The sequence below is a fragment of the Podarcis filfolensis genome (assembly GCF_964270895.1).
Source record: "Podarcis filfolensis genome assembly, chromosome: 10".
In the NCBI taxonomy this organism is placed as follows: Eukaryota; Metazoa; Chordata; class Lepidosauria; order Squamata; family Lacertidae; genus Podarcis; species Podarcis filfolensis.
Window position 1 is genome coordinate 63,571,594 of NC_139612.1, and position 20,750 is coordinate 63,592,343.

General features: G+C 46.8%; 1 long non-coding RNA gene across 1 annotated transcript; it reads right to left on the minus strand.

The window, feature by feature from the left end:
• Positions 1 to 100: 100 nt before the first annotated feature.
• On the minus strand, positions 101 to 15,466 carry LOC310743198. The gene is made up of 2 exons (XR_014538878.1): positions 15,219 to 15,466; positions 101 to 1,351 (listed from the first exon to the last, which is right to left on the minus strand). It is a non-coding gene; the product is annotated as an uncharacterized lncRNA (long non-coding RNA).
• Positions 15,467 to 20,750: the final 5,284 nt, after the last annotated feature.

Here is a 20,750-nt window from a genome sequence, read left to right on the forward strand (position 1 = left end):
GCTGATTTTAGGGTTTAACATGATTTACAGTGCTTCCAGATGGGGACTTAATATGACAAACAGATCACTAAGATATAACAAGCAGCTCATTGGGAATAAGTATTTTTAACGGGAAAGCATAAATCCAGATTTTAATGGGGGTGGGAATATAGGCCGACACTTTGGTGCCAGCAATATTGTGTGGACGCTGCAAAAGAAAACCTGCATACACAAGGAACATTGATCCCATGGTGAATTTTCCCCTAGAAGCACCTCGGGACTTGTGTTGTTGTTGTTTAGTCGTTTAGTCGTGTCCGACTCTTCGTGACCCCATGGACCAGAGCACGCCAGGCACTCCTGTCTTCCACTGCCTCCCGCAGTTTGGTCAAACTCATGCTGGTAGCTTCGAGACCACTGTCCAACCATCTCATCCTCTGTTGTCCCCTTCTCCTTATGCCCTCCATCTTTCCCAACATCAGGGTCTTTTCCAGGGAGTCTTCTCTTCTCATGAGGTGGCCAAAGTATTGGAGCCTCAGCATCACGATCTGTCCTTCCAGTGAGCACTCAGGGCTGATTTCCTTCAGAATGGAGAGGTCTGATCTTCTTGCAGTCCATGGGACTCTCAAGAGTCTCCTCCAGCACCATAATTCAAAAGCATCCATTCTTCGGCGATCAGCCTTCTTTATGGTCCAGCTCTCACTTCCATACATCACTACTGGGAAAAACATGGTTTAACTATAGGGACCTTTGTTGGCAAGGTGTTATCTCTGCTAGGCTACCATATGAGACTGCCTGCTCTTGCAGTTAAGATCACAGGGTTGTGGGAGATCCTCTAGGCTGATCCTTGCCAATACAGTGGTACCTCGGGTTGCATACGCTTCAGGTTACAGACTGTGCTAACCCAGAAATATTACCTCGGGTTAAGAACTTTGCTTCAGGATGAGAACAGAAATTGTGCAGCGGCGGTGCAGCGGCAGCAGGATACCCCATTAGCTAAAGTGGTGCTTCAGGTTAAGTACAGTTTCAGGTTAAGAACGGACCTCCGGAACGAATTAAGTACTTAACCCAAGGTACCACTGTACAGGAAAACTTCCGCTACAGCATACGTCATATGTGCCCATCTAGTCTTTGCCTAAAATCCTTGAATGAAGGAGAGTCTAGCACCTTCGGAGGCAGCCCGTTTCACTTTCAAAGAGCTCTTATCATCTGATGCTGGCCTATCCGCTTCAGCTAGACCAAGAAAAAATTATCTGAAAATAATACAAAAATGGTACAGTTCGCGGTTCCTTCACACATATGTGGCGACTCTGCGCCAAAGTTGTCCAGTTCTGGGATGAGATATTTTCAGAAGTAACATAAACACTGGGAAAACCTCTGAAAGGAAAAAGGAAAAAAAACCCACCTGAAATAGCATTCTTAGTTCTATTCAGCAGAGACAACAAAGGGTTGTTATATAAACATTTACCTGATTACTTACTAATGGCAGCAAGAATATTGAAAGCCAGAAAATGGAAAGAAGCAAAGGGTTGAAATGTACAAGACTGGTTTAATGAAAAAAGAGTAATGTGCCACCTTGGATTTGAATTGTTCTTTTTTCTTTTGTCTATGGAATTGTTTTTAATCGTTTTTCATGTTGGTGTTTTTACTGCGGAATCGCTTTGAGATATGTTATGGAAAGCTCTTTGTAAATGAAATCAAGTTTTAAAAAAATTAATAGACACACACACATACATATTTATCCAGAGATGTTATGGCGGTTTTCTTTACTCTCCTACACCTCCTTTAATAAATACCAAATGGAAGGTTTTCCTCTCTGTGAAATGATTCATTTCCTCTTCCCTTCCTTTGAAAAGCACTTTAGCTGAGAACTGTCAATAAATCTCTCCTCGGTTAAGGGCAAATCCTCCACATCGCTCATCTCCGCCGCTAAGCCTGCCGTGAGTAAGCTGCTTGCTTACGTCTTTTTACCCCTTAAACTGGATCTGCCCGCTTCCGCCAGAGCAACACTTTTGAACCTTGTGTGTGTTTTTCACTTTCCACCTGCAAAACACAGCCTCCTCTCCTCTCTCTATTGGAAAAAAATGGATAAGGAAAAGCGCCCCCCCACTCCCCTCCCCGCTCTCATATAATGCTAGAACTTGTTGGAAAACTCAGATCAAATTCACACTGTTGTTGTTGTTGTTGTTGTTGTTGTTGTTGTTGTTGTTGTTGTTGTAGTAGTAGTATCCTGACCATCTGGCTGGCTTGCCCCTACCACTCTGGGCAGCTTCCAACATGTATAAAAACATAATAAAACATCAAACATTTAAAACTTCCTGATATACAGTGGTACCTCGGGTTACATACACTTCAGGTTACAGACGCCTCAGGTTACAGACTCCGCTAACCCAGAAATAGTACCTTGGGTTAAGAACTTTGCTTCAGGATTAGAACAGAAATCGTGCGAGGGCAGCACAGCGGCAGCAGGAGGCCCCATTAGCTAAAGTGGTGCTTCAGGTTAAGAACAGTTTCAGGTTAAGAACAGACCTCCAGAACAAATAAAGTTCTAAACCCGAGGTACCACTGTACAGGGCTGCCTTCGGTTGTGTAGTTCTTTATCTCCTTGACATCCGAAGGGAGGGCGTTCCACAGGGTGGGTGCCACTACCGAGAAGGTCCTCTGCCTGGTTCCCTGTAGCTTCACTTCTCGCAGGGAGGGAAATGCCAGAAGGCTCTCGGAGCTGGACCTCAGTGTCCGGACTGAACAATGGGGCTGAGGTATACTGGGCCGAGGCCATTTAGGGCTTTAGCACCAACACTTTGAATTCTGCTCGGAAACTCACTGGGATCCTTTAGGACCGGTGTTATATGGTCCTGGTGGCCACTCCCAGTCACCAGTCTGGCTGCCGCATTCTGGATTAGCTGTAGTTTCCGGGTCACCTTCAAAGGTAGCCCCACGTAGAGCGCATTGTAGTAGTCCAAGCGGGAGATAACCAGAGCATGCACCACTCCGGCAAGACAGTCTGTGGGCAGGTAGGGTCTCAGCCAGCGTACCAGATGGAGCTGGCACACAGCTGCCCTGGACACAGCACTAGGCTATGTTCTACCTCCACTTTCAGAAGTGTTACGTCTCTGGTTACCAGTTGCCGGGTGGTGGAGAAAGTCACATGCAATATAAGCAAGACTTTACCTCCCCGTGAACTTACAATCCGCAGCAGGAAAAAACAAGCTTGCTCCATCTTCCATGGGACAGCCCTTGAGATATTTGTAGACGGCTGTCCTACATCCTCTCAGGGTCCTCTTTTCCAGGGGATTCAGGTTACAAGAAAGAAGGTTCCAACTAAGCATCAGGAGGAACTTTCTGACAGCAAGAGCTGGTCAATAGTGGAACGGACTCCCTTGGGAGGTGATGGACTCTCCTTCCGTGGAGGTCTTGAGCAGAGGTTGGATGGCCATCTGTCATGGACACTTTAGTTGAGATTCCTGCACTGCAGGGGGTTGGACCAGATGACCCTCAGTATCCCTTCCAACCCTACAATTCTATGATTCTTTTTTTTCCATAATAATTTTTATTAAATTTTCCATATTTATCATATTCACATTTTGTTACATAATTGCATATCCTAATACATTGCTCTAAAAGAGCATTGACCTCCTTCCTTCCCTCTTTCTGACTTCCAAACATCTTACTTAGTTCTTAGCCTTTCTATAATCACTTTTTTACCTTCTATCTTTTTTCAATATTTCACCTTATTATTGGTAAATCAGTTCTTTGTATTCATATTACAAAACATTTCAATCCAAACCTACAAACGTTTTCAGACGTTTACCATTTTCTTTCATATAGAGTATAAATTTGTTCTAGTCCTTTTGAAACAGTTCGTTGAGCTGATTCCAGATTTTCCCCGTCAACTTGGCCATCTCTACATACTCCACCACCTTGACCTGCCATTCTTCCAGTGTTGGAACTTCCTGCTGCTTCCATTTCTGAGCCAGAAGTATCCTTGCCGCTGTTGTGGCATACATAAACAAATTTACATCTCTTTTCTATGATTCTATGATGATGAAATATACTCGGAGCTGAGTGTTGATTTCATGCTTTTTATTTCAGCTCACGGTAAACAGTGCGTGAGTGCTTTCCCCAAAAACCTCTGGCTATGTATACATTATTTACACAATGGGTCCCGTGTGATTGGCTGATTCAACTCCCCTCCTGGAACCTGATTGGACTGTTCCTGCAGGCCAATCAGGTTGCTGGTTCACTTCCTCCTGGAGCCGGATTGGGCGGCTCCTGCAGACCAACCAGGTTGCTGCCTTCTAGGATCTTCCCTGCTTATTGTTCTAGGATCCAAGCTCAGTACATAACAGATGATCTGCTATGAAGCCTTCCCACCTGCAAATGATGCGGATGTGCTGCGTACAGCGGGTTAGAGGTGGGGGTGGAAGAACTAATTAATTCTCTTCCGATCTTGTAATCAGCACCACATTTCTCCCATATGTCGTTCTTTCTGATGGTGGGAATCCTGTGGGCTTCTAACAATTAAAATTAAGTTGTAAATGGGAAGATGATCAAAGGGTTCTTCTGGAGGAAACCCCCCCCCCCATCAATTTATCTGATCAAATGCTACTCTGCCTACACGCTTCCCTGCCGTATTGGAAGTCTCACTTCCCACTCAAAAGTTTTTTTAAAAAAAGTTTAACTCTTCAAATTTCTTTTCAGAAAAACCGTTCCATCGATATACATGTTATTGTTGGCATCTGTCTGTCTCCGGGAAATACTGGAAGAATGTGCCTTTGGGGGTGAAGTCAACCTGTTGGAAGGTTACAGAGTCTTTACGGACATTTGATTAAAACGGACAAAAAATGTCAGAGGCTTGTTGACTGGAAAGGTCTGGGCCAATCTTTTCTTTATTTGCTGCACTTCTTATGCTGTTTCTCTCTCTCCCGATGCAATCTAGGCAGTTCTTTTTATTTTAATAAAAGGACAACATTGCTGTGTCTCGACCCAGTGACACCACGGGGAAGGCAGAGCAAGGCTGGCTAGAAGCTATATTATGATTGCATCTTGTGCACACTTAACTTGTGAGATTTCTTTTTTTTAAATATAATTTTTATTAAGTTTTCCATATTTTATTACATTTCAGTATCAAAAAATAGCTTAAGACATTGCTTAAATAAAGCACCGACCTCCTTCCTTCCCTCTAACAGACTTCCATATCTCATTACCAATTTCTCCACATTCCTAAATTCACTTTTTTACCTTAAATCAATCTTTTAACAATCACCTACTTATAAGTAAACCAGCTCCTTAATTTCCCATTACCAAACATTTCAACTTAAACCTACAAATATATTCAACTGTTTGCAATTTTCTTTCATATAGAGTATAAATTTGCCCCAGTCCTTTTGGAACAAATCATCACAGCGATTCCAAATCTTCCCTGTCAGCTTTGCCAGCTCCATGTATTCGACCATCTTTCCTTGCCAATCTTCCAATGTGGGGAGTTCTTGTTGCTTCCATTTCGGGGCCAGGAGTATTCTTGCGGCCGTTGTTGCATGCATGAACAAATTTACATCTTTCATTTGGATTTCCTCAATTAACCCCAATAGGAAAGCCTCTGGTTTTTTACTGAAATTATACTTAAATATCTTTTTCAATTCATTATATATGGTATCCCAAAAGGCTTTAATCTTGGAACATGTCCACCACATATGCAAGAAATTCCCCTCCTTCTCCCTACATTTCCAACAAGTTTGATCCTGGTTTTTATACATTTTGGCAAGCTTGTTTGGTGTGATGTACCTTAAATTGTGAGATTTCAACCTTGCATGGTTGAAGGCCAAATGGTTGAACTCACACACATTAAATGCGCACAACGTTTTCTGGGCGCAAAAGCATTAAAAACGAAACAAAACATTCATTCAAAGTTACAATACAATACAATACAGTTACAACACAATACGTTTTCAATCAATGTATACCTTCCACAGACACCTCTGTGATGATGGTGGCATTAAAATACCTGGGAGCCAGCGTGGTGTAGTGGTTAAGAGCGGTGGACTCGTAATCTGGTGAACCAGGTTCACTTCCCCGCTCCTCCACATGCAGCTGTTGGGTGACCTTGGGCCAGTCACACTTCTCTGAAGTCTCTCAGCCCCACTCACCTCACAGAGTGTTTGTTGTGGGGGAGGAAGGGAAAGGAGAATGTTAGCCGCTTTGAGACACCTTAGGGTAGTGATAAAGCGGGATATCAAATCCAAACCCTTCTTATTCTGTTCTTCTTCAATAAAGAAAAGGGGAAACCAGATGCATTTGATTAGTCGCCGATGGTATATGAGGCGTTCTGACAGAGCAATGCTCCAGATGTTATTAACCCAAGAATACTTTTCAGCTCTCTGCCTTGCTTACCGGGCAAGGCCTGCTCAGTGCGCAGGCTCCAGAAGAATAAGGATGCTAGAACAGGGGCAGTTCCAAGGGGGTGGTTTGAGTATACTTGTTTTTGCATAAACATAGAGCCCTTGGAACCAAACCCCACATAACAGACATCAGGTTCCTCAGGGCAAGGGTGACTGTGAAGTACCTGGGCTCTGTCCCTAGAGGCCTTGGGGTCCAGTGGGTTCTTCTCATGGTTCCCATCCAGCAGCATCAGTTGTGGTGGTCCTATGATCTCCAGCAGCTTCCCCAGAGCCCTGGACCTGATCTGCCTCTTTGGCTGGTGCCTCTGCAGCCTCCGACTGTGACTGCACTTCTGTTGGAGTCGGAATATATAACAAGGGCAGAGAAGCTCAGGACCGAGGGCTGAAAGAGGCCCTCCGAGGCTCTCTGTCTGGGCTTAACCTGGGTTCAAATATGGGATCACAGTTAAACTCTCTACAGTGGTACCTCGGGTTACAGACGCTTCAGGTTACAGACGCTTCAGGTTACAGACTCCGCTAACCCAGAAATAATACCTCGGGTTAAGAACTTTGCTTCAGGATGGAAACAGAAATTGTGCTCCAGCGGCGCGGCGGTGGTGGGAGGCCCCATTAGCTAAAGTGGTGCTTCAGGTTAAGAACAGTTTCAGGCTAAGAACGGACCTCCGGAACGAGTTCTTAACCCGAGGTACCACTGTACTTGACCATAATATGTAACCAAGTCCCCCAACTCCTTGTGACCTGAGAACCAGGCCAGTGTTTTAAGCGCCATCTTTCTGTTTGTACTGCTTTCATTTTACCTTATCTAGTATTTTATATTCATGTTGCATTTCAGCTGCTGTTCAGCTGCTATGTGTTTCGGAAAGTTGTTTGTTCCCCATGCATTTGGGTGCCTCGAGATGTGAGCCAATTTTGCCCGATGGTTCCTGAGATCGAGTGCTAAATTTGGATGCCGTTCTCACTCAAGGTGACGGACTCAGCCTTTTGGAATCACACCAGTTTCAAAACTGCACTGGTTTGCTTGGCTTCTTAGACTTCCCAAGCAACCTTGGGTGTGAGGCTGCTAGTATACGTACACACACATAAATAGAAACTGCTTATATTGCTGTTGAAGTCCAAGGCCTCTTCTCTAGGGTTCACCCACCACACTGGAGCAAGAGGGCAAATATGTTGACTCAGCTTCAACTGTTGCGAACATGGGAAGAGGAAGGAAAACTCATTTGCCCTTCCTCTTCCCTCCCCAAATATCTGAGGACTTTCTCCGTGATGACTGAGTCATTACTGCATTGATCTAATTCTTTCCCTCTGCTGGATGCTGAAATGCAAATGTAGCATTACTTTTGTGGGTCTGCCGAGAGAGCCTAATGTTGACAAGGATTTCATGTCTGTAGTGACATTTCTGTTCCTGCTGCTACAACACTTTCAAATTGATGGCGTCTCCCTGCTCCTACCCACACAGACATGTTACACCTGAACTGCAGACACTGTGGCAAATCCTACAGACTGAAAGCAAACCAGACAGAGTGACCCTGCCTAAGTACATCTTTTAAAAAAAGGTATAGGACCCCTGACACTTAAGTCCAGTCACAGACGACTCTGGGGTTGCAGCACCAGTTATTGAAAATGTAAATAACTATTAGGTTATTATTTAACAAGATGGACAATAAAAGCAATAAAAGCAATTAAGCGGCTGTCAGAGCTGCCCAAGGTCCCAGCTCACAAAGGACCAACGCTGCTTCGTTGTTAAGTACAAAAGTCTTTATTGAAGTTCAGTTTCACTTCCAGAGCCGCAGCGCGCAGCTCTACGTCTCACTGTCAGACCGCTGATGATCCCTCTGAATCTCCTCCCCCTGTACACCAGTTTAAGACCCTTGCCTTGCTCCACCTTTTCCGCTGCTCTTTCCTCCTCTGGGTCCGCCTGCCCGCCGGGGTCTCGCCCTTTCTAGCCTCTTCTGACGCTGATTCCCCTGAGCCTTCTCCCTCCCTCCGGCGGGCTTTAGGAGCTGGTTCCCCATCCGGGTCTCCTGCTGTCCCCCGCGCCTGCACATTTGAACTTGGCGCGCGCGCCCAGCCAGCAGCTTTCCTCCTGACCGTTTCACTGCTGCTGTCACTGCTTCCCCCTTCGGGGGGGCTAGCTGCAACTGACCTCCCCTCCATTCCCCCACTCTCCGATGGAGGCATGGTCAGCCCTGATTCACCTCCTCTGCCGGCTGGAGGGGACGCTGGCCCTGACACATGTGACTCTTTCCCCCCACTACGCTCTGGTGGGGAAACTGGTCCCGATCCCCCACTGCTGCTTTGGGGTTCCCCTCTGGCTCCTTGTTTCTGGTGCGTCCCCTCTGGGACCCCCCTTGCTCTGACCATCGGCGCCCCCTTCTGGGAATCTTCTGATTCGCTGGAGAAGCTCATGGAATCTCTCGGGCCACTGTCATACTCCCCTACGCTTCCCTCGGATTCTTCCCCTTCGCTCTCCAATTCCTCTCTCCCCAGTGCTCCTGCTCCCCTGACAGCGGCTAAACGAAGTGCCGTTTCATGAGGGGCACTAAGCCTCTTTCTGCCGAACCAGAGCAGCACATGGAAACACCGTTTATCTTCCCGCCAGAGCGGTACCTATTTATCTACTTGCACTTTTGGCGTGCTTTTGAACTGCTAGGTTGGCAGGAGCTGGGACCGAGCAACGGGAGCTCATCCCTTGGTGGGGATTTGAACCGCCAACCTTCTGATCGGCAAGCCCAAGAGGCTCAGTGGTTTAGACTACAGAGCCACCCATTTCCCAGACTTCAACTTTTCTTCCTTCAAGGAAACCTTTCCATCTCAGATCATTTCCTGCTGAGGAACCACCACATTGCAGATTCATTCCTTTTTAATCAGTCCTTTGAATAGGCACCATCTCTAGGGGGTCCGAGGCACCCACAAAATTCCCACTGTGGGTGCCTGGCAGGGCAACAAAATGAGTCGCACATGCAACGTCACGCAGTGCGCTGAGGCCTGGCGGGAGGGTCCAATGCGCCCCAGTGCACTGTGTGATGTCATAAAAATGGGCCGTATCACACCGCGTGACATCATGCATGCAACGTGCGTGACATCATACACACTGCTGGGCACCCGCAATGTGTGGCGGAACCCGGCACACCCAGGTCTGTGGCTTTTAAATAGCTCTGGTCTTTTGCATGGGAAGTTTTAATGTAGGTTTATTTTTTATTTTTTTAAAAAAATAGAATTTCATTTTAGATTTTTTTTAAATGCTGGTTTTAATGATAATGATTATTATCATTATTTATTACTTGTACCCCACCCTTCTGAATGGACCAACACTCTAGGCAGCTTCCAACAGAGTATAAAGGAACACATGATACATTAGACATTAAAAGCTTCCCGATTTTAATGCATGCATGTTTTGTTTTTGTTTTTTGCTTAAAACATTGTTAAGTCGCTTTGAACGGCCATGGCAAAAAACCCCGCAATGAATACATTTAATAAATAATAATAATATTCCCGCCCCAGCCAGCATGGAATGATGGGATGGGAGTTGTAATTCAGAAACATCTGGAAAACCACTGGTCCCCCCACAGCTGTGCATCCTCCCTGTCTTTGGGGCTGTAATGATTCCCCCCCACACACACATACACCCTTTGCAACTGGTTCCTTGTGGTTTGGCTGGCAGGTTTACCGGCTGCCAATATGTAATTTGCGTGAGGATTCCCAGAACGAAGGATGATGGGGGTAAGGAATAGAAATTATCTCCAGCCACAAGCGTTGTTTGGGCTGCATTCCCAAAACAGCCCATCCCTGCAAGGTCGTAAAGCTGCCGTAGAAACTGGTGGATGTGTACTTCTGGGGTGAGGTTGGTTTGGGAGGAGGGAGAGAGGTGAAGAAGTTTATTTACCTTTCGGTTTCTAAGGGCGGGGTTTTTTTTGGTTTGTTTGTTTTTTTTAATGCAAGAGGAATAAATCGCCATTGCTGCAAGTGCTGGTCATAAATCGCCATTGCTGCAAGTGTTTGGTGGTGCTAGACACCCCACTCACCTCACAGCCGTAAATCACAAAAGGGAAAGAAAGATTTGCAGCAGAGAAGCGACAGACGGGGAGATGGAACAATAACATCTAGGAAGCTGCCTTTTTCTGAGTCAGACCTTTGGTCCGTCTACCTCAGGACTGCCTCCACTGACTGGAAGCAGTTCTCCGGAGTTTCAACCTACTCATAGATGCTGGGAGAGATGTTCTACCACTGAGTTACGGCCTGTGGCAGCAACTATGGTTACCTGAGCTGTGCCTGCTGCCCAATAGCTAGTTCTGACCACCTCTGGAAAACCCCTTCTGGTGGTTCCCTCACTGGGAGAAGCGAGGTCACAGGGAACCAGGCAGAGGGCCTTGTCGGTAGTGGCACCCACCCTGTGGAACGCCCTCCCATCAGATGTCAAGGAAATAAGCAACTCTGAGTTTTCGAAGACATCTGAAGGCAGCTCTGTATAGGAAAGTTTTCAGTGTGTGGTGTTCTGTTGTGTCTTTGTATATTTTGTTGGAAGGCGCCCAGTGGCTGGGGCAGGCTTCCTCAACCTCGGCCCTCCAGATGTTTTGAGACTACAGTTCCCATCATCCCTGACCACTGGTCCTGCTAGCTAGGGATCATGGGAGTTGTAGTCCAAAAACATCTGGAGGCCCAAGGTTGAGGAAGCCTGGGCTGGGGTATCCCAGTCAAATGGACTTGATAATAATAATAATAATAATAATAATATTCCGGGCACAGGTCCACACTTTAAAGCTCTGTGTCTGAGTGCCTTTACTGTCCCGCTCTGGAGCTGAAAAAACACACTCTTTAAAGCTAAATCGGAGCAAACAGCTATTCCAGTTTCCTGCAGATTGCTGTTTGTTCCCATTCAGCTTTAAAGGGGGAGTTTGTGGGGAAAGCTCTTGGGGGAGGGAAGGGAGGCACTTGGATATGGAGTTTTAAAGCACATGTTTTGCCTCGAAAGCACAGAGGAAAGGTAGGTGCCTGAGCATCTGGTTTGCATGGAGAAAATCCCAGGTCCAACACAAAGGGTTTCCACAAAGGGCTGGGAGATACCCTGGCCTGGAGCCCTGAGGATCCACTTCCAGGCAAAGTCAGTAATCCTGATCTGACTTGGGTTAGGTGCACACTGTACAGTGCACTTTTGAATCCATGTACGCGGGTGGCGCTGTGGTGTAAAGTACTGAGCCTTGGGCTTGCCGATCAGAAGGTCGGCGGTTCAAATCCCTGTGACGGGGTGAGCTCCTGTTGCTCGGTCCCTGCTCCTGCCCACCTAGCAGTTCGAAAGCACATCAAAGTGCAAGTAGATAAATAGGTACCGCTCCGGCGGGAAGGTAAACGGTGTTTCCGTGCGCTGCTCTAGTTTGCCAGAAGAGGCTTAGTCATGCTGGCCACATGAGCCGGAAGCTGTCTGCAGACAAATGCCGGCTCCCTTGACCTATAGAGCGAGATGAGTGCCGCAACCCCAGAGTCGTCCGCGACTGGACCTAACTGGACCTTTTACACACCACATTGTACCCTTGTTGCTGAGCCTACACTACATTTCCCCCTCAAACCAGCTTCCGTCTGATCTGAAAATTTAACATTCGTTGAGCATGCGCAGAGGATAGCCCATGCACAGATTGCAGCTTCATGGGTGTTTGACAGGGTTGCAGTCTGTGGGGAAACAAATCGGGTAATGTTGTGTGCAGCAACACACAGGACAACTCGAAAGGCAGCAGGAAGTTGGTGGGACAACCTCGCTGTGTTTTCATAGAATCGTGGAGTTGGAAGGGGCCGTGAAGATCGTCTAGTGGAAGCCGCTGCAATGCAGGAAACTTCCCAAGAGGAGTCTTTAACCCACACCACACTGAGATTAAGATCTCATGCTCTACCGACTGGGTCATTCCAGCTGGCAACCTGGTAACGGGTACATGCCCTCGGCTTAGGGCAGCGATCTGTGACGTACCTCAGGTGAGAAGATGCCTTTTGGTCTTTAGGAAACGTTAACTGCCAACCCTTTATTTGCAACCATAAGGCAAGGTGAAATATACTCGGAGTCGAGAGTGGATTTCATGCTCTTTATTCAGCTCATAGTGGTGAGGAGGAATGGAAGTTCCTCCAGAATGTCTGCTTTATATACATTATTTACACAATGGGCCCCATGTGATTGGCTAATTCCGGGATTCTCCTGTAGGCCAAACAGATTGTGGATTCACTCCCACCTGGAGCTGGACTGGGTGGCTCCTGTGGACCAATCAGACTGCTGCATTCTGGGTCCTATTGTTCTAGGACCAATCGGACTGCTGCATTCTGAATCCTATTGTTCTAGGACCAATCGGACTGCTGCATTCTGAATCCTATTGTTTTAGGACCAATCAGACTGCTGCATTCTGAATCCTATTGTTCTAGGACCAATCAGACTGCTGCATTTTGGATCCTATTCAACTCAGTACAGTGGTACCTCAGGTTAAGTACTTAATTCGTTCCGGAGGTCCGTTCTTAACCTGAAACTGTTATTAACCTGAAGCACCACTTTAGCTAATGGGGCCTCCTGCTGCTGCTGCGCCACCGGAGCACAATTTCTCTTCTCATCCTGAAGCAAAATTCTTAACCTGAAGCACTATTTCTGGGTTAGCGGAGTCTGTAACCTGAAGCGTATGTAACCTGAAGCGTATGTAACCCGAGGTACCACTGTACATAACACAAGGAATCTTTGCTTGTTTAAAAGGAAGACTAGGAATTCAAAAACACCCAGATTCCATAGGCATCGCACACACACAGAGAGAGAGGCTAGAAGTGAGAGGCTCTGGGGATCATTTGTAAACCATACGTTGCCTATCTCTCTGGCAGAGTACAAATTCCTGGGAAATTATAAGTTGTGCACATTTACGGGTAACACAGCCCTATGCGCATCGCATTCATTTAAAGCACATCCTCCATCCCAAGAAGCCTGGAAACTGTAGTATACCTTTCACAGAACTGCAGCTCCCAGCACCTACAGTACTCAAACAGAGCTTATTTCCTGGTCAGTGTTATCATAGGACTGCAACCTTAATTACTGCATCAAGGCATGGCCAAAATATTTAGGGTTATGCTATCGTCACTCGGTGGGCAGCGAGGCAGAATATTTGTGGCAATCCATAATTAAGAAATAATGCTAGTTATTAGGTGGGCCTAAGAACAGGCAGCTGCCCATGTTCTTCTCATTATCCACAACGAGCTTCTGTGTGGGGGTTCTTTCTTTCCAGGAGCTCAAAATATTTTGCAGAGACTGCTTAATTAAGTTGAACAACATCTTGGCACATTAAGCAGATACCATCTGCAGCCTACAACTTGGGAAGAGGAGAGCGGATATGCAGAAATTTATTAATTTCGTTCCCACCTCCCAGGTTAACTCATTCCTGGCCGGACCTTCAGGATGTTCATTCTGTTACCAGTGCCATAAAAAGGCCACAGGGAACATTTTTTCAGCCGAAGAAGAGTTTGGATTTGATATCCCGCTTTATCACTACCCGAAGGAGTCTCAAAGCGGCTAACATTCTCCTTTCCTTTCCTCCCCCACAATAAACACTCTGTGAGGTGAGTGAGGCTGAGAGACTTCAGAGAAGTGTGACTGGCCCAAGGTCACCCAGCAGCTGCATGTGGAGGAACGGAGATGCGATTCACCAGATTACGAGTCCACCGCTCTTAACTGCTACACCACACTGGCTCTCATTCCCTTCTGTGCAACCTTCTGGGGGCCAGATGTCAGTGGTGGGTGGGGCCCGGGCTGGAGCACTGAGTGTAAACACAGGGCACAGCTAAATGTTTGCTTCTGCCAACATCGCTCAAGAACCCAGTATCGTTGAAGGAATCTCAAAACAACTGGCAGCCTTTTAACCGACCGCAAAGATCCGAGCTTCAAAAAGAAAAGAAAATTGCCAATAACTATAATGTTAATTCCCTGAATGGAAGCATTTCCTAAGACCCGCCCAACAGGTTTTCTTTAACTGTATGTCCATAGATGAAATAAATGGTGCCCTGTTTGGTAAGCTGTTTGCTTTCATTGACAGAAACAGTGAAAGGTGCTTGCAGTGTTTATTTCGAACAGGTCACAAAGCAGTTGGTTTACACAGAGCAGGAACTGCCCATATACTTGGGGAAATTGCTCCAATGCAGTGTTTCTCAGCCTGCCTTCTGAGCAAGGGTTACGATATGATAATCTTTATTGTCATTGTCCCATACAGAACAATGAAATTGAAAAAATATACATCAGACAAGCCTGCTATCCCAACTATCCCAGCCTGGTTAGCCCCCTAAAAATTCTGATGCCCCATAATTAAATACAATTTACTCCCATAGAGACTACCTTACACTGCATTTAAAACCAAAATCGCTTTTGGATAGAAACTGTTTCTCAGGCGGCTAGTCCTAGTCTTTATAACCCTGTACCTTCTTCCAGAAGGCAGAAGCTGAAAGAGATCATTTCTGGGGTGCGCACTATCCTGCACTATCTCTGCAGCTTTCTTATGACACCTGGAAGCATAGATTTGATCCATGGTGGGAAGAGTGCACCCAGTTATTCTCTCCGCAGTCTTTACAACGCTGGACAGCATTGTTTTTCCCCTGACTGTGCAGCTCCCAAGCCACACACACAGGCCATAAATTAATGCACTCTCAACAGTACCATGGTAAAATGCCATCAACAGGTCCTTTGAGAGATTATTTTTAAAATTAAGAACCATTAATTTAGTTATTTGCACGTTCCTTCCCACAATTCCCGATATTTCTATACCATTCTGTTTCCAAAATTCATTAACTAACGGACAATCCCACCACATATGATGGTACGTTCCCATCACTCCACGTTTTTCTTACCTTCTTATGATCTCAGCTTCACAGTGCCCAGTGCCTCCTTGATGCCATGGCCCACTGCCAACTTTGCCAGCTGTAGCGGCTCCCCACATGTGCAGCGTTACGGGTACATCTGGGAGAGGGAGCTGGTTACAGAGTAAAGCTGTAGTGCTCAAAGCCAGAGGAGAGAAGAGAAAGACAACGAAGGAGGAAACGGAGACCTGGAAGACAGAGGCGATGGGCAGCACATCTCTGTCCCGTGCAGAAAGCCCCCGTCAAGTCTCCTTGCCTGAAACCCTGGAAAACTGCTACCAGTCAGAGTAATAATAATAATAATAATAATAATAATAATAAGTGAGCTAGATGAACTCACTGTCTGAGTAAAGCAGTCCAGGTAAAGCAGAGTCCCATGTTTCTAGCACTCCTTCCGAGTCAGTGCCTGTTGCTTGCTGAACTTTGGAACTCCCTGCCACAAGATAAGCACTCCAGTTTATAAACATCTCCAGCAAGGGATTCGGTACCATTAGAATTTGCAGCGCTGCGTATGGCATTCATCGGGGCTCAGCCATCTCTTCCTCAAGTTGTGCCTGCGCCTTCCCAAGTCGAATAATAAGAAAATAAACAACTATCTGACCTTTAGAAGACATCTGAAGGCAGCCCTGTGTCGGGAAGTTTTTAATGTGTGATGTTTTACTGTGCTTAATGTGTTTAATTTGATGGAAGCCGCCCAGAGTGGCTGGAATAACACAGATGGGTGGCATATAAAATAATCATCATCATCCCTGGCACTTGAAAACGGGCACGAGCCTGCCGATCTAAGCCTCCAATTGACACGTGTCTGCATGTGTGTGTGTGTGTATTGGGGAATGGGTACTGTGTTGAGAAACGGAACAGCTGCATTACCTCCCCGCTCTCTACACAATAGATTCCTTTTGCTTGTTTTAGAGGCGGCGTCGGGCTATTGTTTCTCAGACTTTCCACCCCGAGACGTGCGAGGAGGAAGCCGCTATAATCTGAAGCGTTTGGAGCGGAGGGGTGTGTGTGGAATATCTCCGCCTTCCCTACACCCGTGTTAAAACATTGTGCCATCAAAAGCCGCCCGCATGCCGACTGCAAGACATCGTATTAAATGAACGCCCTAAATTTGCAAATCTCAGGCGTCTCCTTGCAAGGAGAGGCGCAGGAGAAGCTCCCTCGGAGCGCCCCACACCCGGGCGCACGTGCGCGCGTGTGCTTTGCAAGCGCGAGGAAACGCACCACCCAGAGAAGCAATGCGAGAGAGAGAGAGAGAGGAAAAGCTCCCAAGGGCTCTTTAAATAGGATCTATAAATACGACGGGCAAGGCTGGCTTCCAATTGGCCGCTACTCCGCAGCTCATTTGCATACGGACGTCAGCCAATGGGGCGGGGAGAGAGCGCCTGCCCTTCCTCGCGCCTGGAGGCTCCTGGCGGCGCCGCCAGCTCTCCAAAGCGCAATTGCGCACAGTCGCCGTTGCCAAGGGGGACTAGCTGCGCTTAGCTTGCAGTGCGTAAATCGCCCGAGCCCAAATCATAGAATTGTAGACTTGGAAGGGACCACGAGGGTCATCTAGTCCAACCCCCTACCATGGAGGGATCTTTTGCCCAAGGTGTCTCTCGAACCCACGAGCCTGAGATTAAGAGTTTCGTGCTCTACCGACTGAGGTGGAAACAGGCTGTCCGCCGCTTCTGATCCCGGAAACACTTCTTTGCAGACCCGTTTGGAGTTTCTAGTCTGGCAAAGGGAAGGCACTCTGCACACGCTCTGAGGAACTGTTGGCTGGGTTTTAAATGAGGATTTGACAGGTTCATGGAGGAATGGAGGAGAGGGTTATCCGGGGCATGGTGGGTGTGCTGTGCCCCCACAGTTAGAGGCAGGAATGGAAACCACAGGAGTGCCAATGTGGCCCCGCGACTGTGGGTGCCCACGCCATGGGTGTCATACAGCGTGCATGTCCCTGGCACCAAAATTTATGGGTGCCCGGCTCCTTCATGGGGAATTTTGTGGGGGCTCAGGACCCCAGGGAGTTGGCCCCTATGACAGGAGGGCAGAGGGCTCTTGTGGTCGAATCCTGCTTATGGGTTTCCCACAGACGTCTGGTTGGCTAATGTGAGAACAGGATCATGGACTGGATGGGCCTTAGACCTGATCCAGCAAGCTCTTCTGTCCCATCAATGGGAGTTGTAGTCCGAAATTTCCATACCCTCCAACAATGCTCTGATGGAAATAGGAATGTCCTATATTATTGGTACAGTGGTACCTCAGGTTACATACACTTCAGGTTACAGATGCTTCAGGTTACAGACTCCGCTAACCCAGAAATAGTACCTCGGGTTAAGAACTTTGCTTCAGGATGAGAACAGAAATCGTGCTCCGGTGGCGCGGCAGCAGCAGGAGGCCCCATTAGCTAAAGCGGTGCTTCAGGTTAGGAACAGTTTCAAGTTAAGAACGGACCTCCGGAACGAATTAAGTACTTAACCCGAGATACCACTGCATTGGTATTGTTATTATATTATTTCAAAACCCAGCCATCTGACTCAGTTGCCCCAGCCACTCTGGGCGGCATCCAACATACAGTGGTACCTCAGAAGTCGAACGGAATCCGTTCCGGTAGTCCATTCAACTTACAAAACGTTCAGAAACCAAGGCGCGGCTTCCGATTGGCTGCAGAAAGCTCCTGTAGCCAGTCAGAAACCACGGAAGCTCCATTGGACGTTCAGGTTCCAAAGAACGTTCGCAAACGAAACACTCACTTCCGTGTTTGTGGCATTCGGGAACCGGAAAGTTCGACTCCCAAGGCATTCAGGAGCCGAGGTACAACTTTATATAAAAACAATAATACATTAAAAATTATGAAACTTTCCTGTACAGGACTGCCTTCAGATGTCTTCTAAAGGTTGTAGAGGGGTTTTTTTATCTCCTTGGCTCGGGGGGGGGGTGTCACATAACTCCATACCCTCTAACATTTCTCCAATGAAAATAGGGACGTCCTAAGGAAAAGTGAGGGACGCGGGTGGCGCTGTGGGTTAAACCACAGCCTAGGACTTGCCCATCAGAAGGTCGGTGGTTCAAATCCCCACGACAGGGTGAGCTCCCATTGCTCGGTCCCAGCTCCTGTCAACCTAGTAGTTCGAAAGCACGTCAAAGTGCAAGTAGATAAATAGGTACCGCTCTGGCGGGAAGGTAAACGGCGTTTACGTGCGCTGCTCTGGTTCGCCAGAAGCGGCTTAGTCATGCTGGTCACATGATCCGGAAGCTGTACGCCGGCTCCCTCGGCGAATAAAGCGAGATGAGCGCCGCAACCCCAGAGTCGGCCACGACTGGACCTAATGGTCAGGGGTCCCTTTACCTTTACTTTAAGGAAAAGTGGGACATTCCAGGATCAAATCAGAAACCAGGACAGCTTCTTAAAACCCAGGACTGTCCTTGGAAAACAGGGACACTTGGAGGGTCTGAACTTCTGGAAAGTACCAGCTTGGACAAGGCTGCTTAAAAGTTAATATTCAGAGGTCAAATGTCTCACAAACCCTTTGCTCCCTTAAACGGCACCAGCTGTGCCATCAGAATTTCTCCTGCCTTTGTTTGCTGGATGGCTACCAGCTGTGAGTTCAGAGATCAAAACAGCCACAATCATCGCCCTGTGACTGGGTGTGTCCCTGGCGGGCATAAGGCGTCCAGATTCAGATCTGTAGAGGGAGTTCCCTGGGTTTAAAAGTCTGCCGAAAGCTCCCCTCCCCTCAGCCCTTCTCAGGCCACAGTCATACTATATATTTAAAATGCTGTAATACCACCTTATACAGCCATGGCTTTCCCCCAAATAATTATGGGATCTGTATTTTGTAATGGGTGCTGGGAGTTATTAGGAGACCCCTATTCCCCTCCCAGAGCTACAATTCCCAGAGTATTATAACAATCAATGCATCTTTGTAGGGAACTCTGGGAATTATAGCATCCTAGCAACTCTCGGCACCCGGTTCCTGTCCTGCCTTGGATGGGACCCACAAGCCACCAGCAGCAAATATTTTGCAATATCATTATCAAAACAACCTTTTAAAAAATCTAAAATTCAGGATGGGTTTAACCCTTGGAACTGGATGTTAAAAGACATAACCTGTAAGTAGATGATTTAGTAAAATGAAGTTTCTTAATACAGTATCTAGAGACCGTGTTTTGGATTTTTGTAAGAGAGCGCCCCCTCCTGGGGAAACTTCTACGAGTATCTATACTGGTTCAAACAAACTGGCTAAAACAAACAGGGACAGCCAACATGAATTTCAGAGTAATCTGTTTTGAAAGGGAGGGGGGATAAAATAATTCGGTGCCGGTTTTTATCTTCTTTATAATAGGTACTATATTTTATTCCAAGTACATAAACTGATTTTGGGTCAGGATTTTTCCCATGAGGGATTCACTTTGCCCTGAAGAGATTCTGTTTAGGTAAGCATCCTGATGGTTTTCTGTTTGATTTTCTGCTCTCATATTCTGCCCACTTTGCAGTTTCCTCCCCCCCTCCCGCCCAGTCTGTGCATTTACTTTGCTCTTTCCTAGTTGTTGGAATCGCTATTCTTATTTTTTGTATTTTTTTAAAATAAATACAGCAAATTCCCTTGAGCGTTTCCAATTCCTGTAAAACCAGCAAGCAGACCAGCAAATAAAACATTGAGCCTAAAAACACGTCACCATTGGCACTCACAGTCAAAAGAGTTTGCCTCTCACCTCCTTGGAGTTCTTCACCCTATTTTTTGCTGGCTGAAAATGACTTTAGAAGTATTCTGCTAGGCATGCATTTAACTCTGGACCAGATGTGCCATAAAGTTCCAAAAGTTTCCCTCCAAAATTTTCCAGCCTCCTCACCCTGAATATCCAGCTTTCACTTTTAAAAAAGAAGGCATTAATCCTCTTATTTGTGGTGACACAGGTATTACAGGAGATTAAATATATATATCTATTTTCACTCTTTCCATTGCCACTCACAATTTTTTAAACCTCTATCCTTTCATCTTATTTTTTCCCTAAATTATAAAGTCCCAATTGCCACCTTTCCCTTGTATCTACGAAAGAACAAGTGTGTACAATACTCAGAAATAATATTTTATTGAGTTCACTTAGTTCCAGGTACAAATTTAAGAACTTCACTAGCCAAATGGCTATGGAAAGCCTGCAGACAGGACCTGTCTGAAACAGCTCCATTGCCCTCCCCTAATTTAGAGGAGAATATCATCATTAAAAGGTAAAGGGACCCCTGACCATTAGGTCCAGTGGTGAACGACTCTGGGGTTGCAGCGCTCATCTCGCTTTACTGGCCGAGGGAGCCGGCGTACAGCTTCTGGGTCATGTGGCCAGCATGACTAAGCCACTTCTGGCGAACCAGAGCAGCGCACGGAAACGCCGTTTACCTTCCCGCCGGAGCGGTACCTATTTATCTACTTGCACTTTGACGTGCTTTCGAACTGCTAGGTTGGCAGGAGCAGGGACCGAGCAACGGGAGCTCACCCCGTCACGGGGATTCGAACCGCCGACCTTCTGATGGGCAAGTCC